At 42.8% G+C, this 3677-nt stretch overlaps 1 protein-coding gene across 2 annotated transcripts in view; it reads left to right on the top strand.

Moving 5' to 3' along the window:
- Positions 1-3677, top strand: part of LOC118329922 (Wilms tumor protein homolog) — a 25526-nt gene that overhangs the window by 1109 nt on the left and 20740 nt on the right. The gene's annotated exons all lie outside the window — the stretch shown is intronic.

The raw sequence follows: 3677 nt of genomic DNA on the forward strand, positions 1-3677 counted from the left end.
ATATTTCTTCTTTAAAACTCTCCCTGTCCTGAAGGGCCCGCTCAGTGCCTCACTTATTGTTTCAGCCAGAGTGAAATTTAGAAGGTCGGGATTCTGGCTATCATCAGATGTCATATGGAGATTTTTTTCGATTTAGAAACGTACTTAAATAGCTATTTTTTAGTGATTAAACCTGTTAAAAAAAATAATAAGTGCGCGTATGTGTAATTATTCTGCCAACACCACCAATGCAGGCTGAAACGAATCAGCACTCTGATGCGTAAAAGTAAGATTTATAGCTCTAATAACCTTAAACAACATTTGAGATGTGGATATCGATGGGATTTCGTCTCCAACCCAGATAAATTTCATAAGAGGAGAAGTTTTATTTACATGTTAGCCAAATGTACACAGATTTAAGGATTTGTATTTATTCCGCTTTCTGCCTCCACTGCGGCGTTCCCCACACCACACCCCCTCCCTCGCCTGTCCCGCTCCTCCTCTTCCCTCGCTACCACGTTTGGTCGCGTCGTGTGTGCCACTGTACCCTGCTTCAGCGCTACAGTAGCCATGAATGGACACGTCAGAGGGCCCTCCTGTCCCCCTTCATCCATCCTCTCTTGACTTCCACCCTCCTACCTCCACAGAACCAACACCCGATCATCACACTCATCACATACTTAGGGCTTGGATGAGGCGTGGAGGGGATAAGAGGGTCACTCTCCTCATTCCTCACTCTTTTTTCCATTCCACTTGAGAAGCTCTGAGCATTTGAACAGACCCCCCCCCCCACCCCCCTCTCCTCCTCCTTGAATGGCTCCATCTCCCCGAGCAAACGCTCTTTCATGCTGTTAGTTGACGGAAACTGTGATTTTTTTTATTTCTTCTCCCTCGTGCTGGCTGTTTGATGAAAAGTTGACTGCTGTGACTTTTCTGTGTCGCCATGACCTTCTGTCGGATTGAGGGTTCCAGAGCAGCTTTGTGTGGTGTCCGTAACAACTGATGGGCAAAAAACGAACCAGAGAAGGACTTGTGAAAAGAGAGAACAGATGCTTGTGTGAAAAGATTTAGAGGTGTGTGGGTCTGATTTGGTTCTGGGTCATGCAGACTCACCCGCCGGGCGACCCCCCAGACAGCCTAGCAACCGGCCCTAACGGGAAGGTGAAGACTTCAATTATTAAAAAAATAGGCCTACATTTTGTCCTTAGTTTTGTCCCCCTGAGCCACAATGAAGGTTCAAGACGTACGGTGACCTGAACTCTCTGTTGCCCCCGCCCCGGCGTGCCCCGCCCCGTCTGGCCCAGCCTGCCCGTCAGCACGGCCCTCAGTGGGTCCGTGCCTTGGATCTCACACCGCCGGCCTTCGGGCCCTTACTCCTCTCTGGGCACCCCCACACCTCCTGGGGCCGCACATCCTTTATCAATGCAGGAAAGCCCCAGCTGGGGGCACCATTGGACCCCGGCCAACTTTGACATCCAGACCCTCACTGCTGGTCTCAGCGCCTTCCCTCCCTTACTCAGGTCAGTTCACGGGGCCGGGGCCTGCATGGTACGGGATCAGCTTTCGGGGGCCACCACCTCCGGCACCAGCCCCCCACTCAACTCTCATCTGTGGCCGGCCCGCACCACCACCGCCCCCCAGGCAGGGTGTTCAGCACCCACCGTACCGACAACCTGCTATCGGACACACAGCAGGCGCCCGCAACCCAGGACAGTTAGGGCTGGCGGAGGAGGACAGGTGTGTGTGTGTGTGTGTGTGTGTGTGTGTGTGTTGTCTGTCGGTCAGTCACAAACTCATCTCTCATTTTACACTTTTGTTCCCAGAAGCTTTAAAGGACAGTAGATGTAGATCATTACACATCTTTGAGCTTTTACCCACCTGATGTCAGTCACATATAGATGTGTTCCACCTGTGTACAAAACTGTTTAATTGGCGTTGTGTTGCGTTCACTGTCTGGAGGCCTTAGTGCAGCCTAATTTCACCCTGCATCAATGTGATGAACAAGGATATAAACTACATAAGGTGAGTGAGAAATCCCTTTAAAAAGCAGAGAGAGCCCTGGATGCCTACTCAGAAAGGTGATCCAGACTCACAGAGAACTGATGGTTCTTGTTCCTTAGATGGCGATCACAAAGGGATCACTTTAGTATTTAGCTGTTAATGTTTAAGCCAAAGGTATCCATGCTTGTAGCTAACAAGCCAGATGAATCACGGCTGAGAGAAAGAAGAAAAAAAACAAAACAGATCTATTGTATGTAAGTCATATCGCTGTGAGTCGCTGTGGTCCTTCATGAGGATCTGAGCTTTTATCCTGCTATTTTTTAATTAATGAAAATTTAGTCCATGACGCACTCATGGTCTTCATTCATTTTTCTTCATTCATATAGTTTCTTGTATGTTTTGTCAATATAGATTTTAAACATTCACATGGATCCTACTAATTCCAGGCTCAGCTTTATATTAAACTCGTCTTTAATGATCAAGGGGAAAAGTTTATTCTAAATGGAATAGCACATCTAACAGTTACATTTTTAATCAAGTGTTGTCTGTGTTGAAGCTGCTGAACATGATCAAACTACCAATGTGTCTGAAATGTATTCTCCTCTCTTCTTTCACTGTTTTTACTGACTGAAAAAATCTTTAATCTTTAGAAATAAAAGGGAAGACTGAGGTACACAAGAAAAAAATGTCTGTCCTGTTAGTTAGTCCTGTTAGGTAGTTAAAAGACAATGCCCTGAAATGCCCCTAATTTGTCACTTTGGCTATTAGAGTCCAGTATTAATGTACCACTGCAATAGTTTTAGTCTAGGAAAAAAAAAAGAAGTTTTGAAAAATACCTGGATACCTGGTTTCTGTGAATATCCTCAACATTTGGTTTTATTTCAAACTGAACTTAAATTTAAAAGATGAAATATTTTGTATTCATTTCTTCTCTTTTCTATTAAATCTGAATTGAGATAAGTGAATTCAGTTGAATTAAACTCACACAGTTCTTTGTTTTATTTAATTTATTCTTGTCTGCAAAATCACATTTTTGATGTTTATTAGATTTTTTTTCCTATATACAAGCATGTGTGCATATGTATGCCACAACAAACAACCGAAGCACACACTGAGGCACAAATAAAGAAAAGTCACAAAGAACTTCTCACACATAAAACCATCTTTTGCGCACACATAAACCTAAAAACATTATCAACAAAATGATCTTCACAAAACAGACGAAGCATATTCCGAGGTTTCCATTATGGACCTTTTCAAACGTATCTTGTTTCCGTTTTTATAAACATGTCTTAAAATGAAAAAGTGATGGTCGTGTTTTATCGTATCCGATCTATGATTGGGATCAGTCTCATGCTCTTTTGGCCTACTTGCAGTCTTTTGTGTAAACCCCTAAAATAAAATAAAAACAGGGTCTATTAGAATTTCAGTTGAGAGCAAAATCAGATTAAACAAGTCACAAGTGTTTTTTGTTTTTTTGGTTTAAAAGTTGTTTTCCGGCTTTGCTAAATAACGTGATACACAGTCAGAGGAAACATAGTATGGAAATATGTCAAAGGTCAATGATGGGATTCAAACACATAATGCATTTAGTACAATGTAACATTTAACTTATAATACATTTATAATCATATAAATATTTGGGAGTGGGTGGGAAGGTTACTTTAAAAATTTAATCAGATACAATTACTAATTAC

The sequence above is a fragment of the Morone saxatilis genome, unplaced genomic scaffold (assembly GCF_004916995.1).
Source record: "Morone saxatilis isolate NCDOM2014 unplaced genomic scaffold, NCSU_SB_2.0 Contig2, whole genome shotgun sequence".
Classification (NCBI taxonomy): domain Eukaryota; kingdom Metazoa; phylum Chordata; class Actinopteri; family Moronidae; genus Morone; species Morone saxatilis.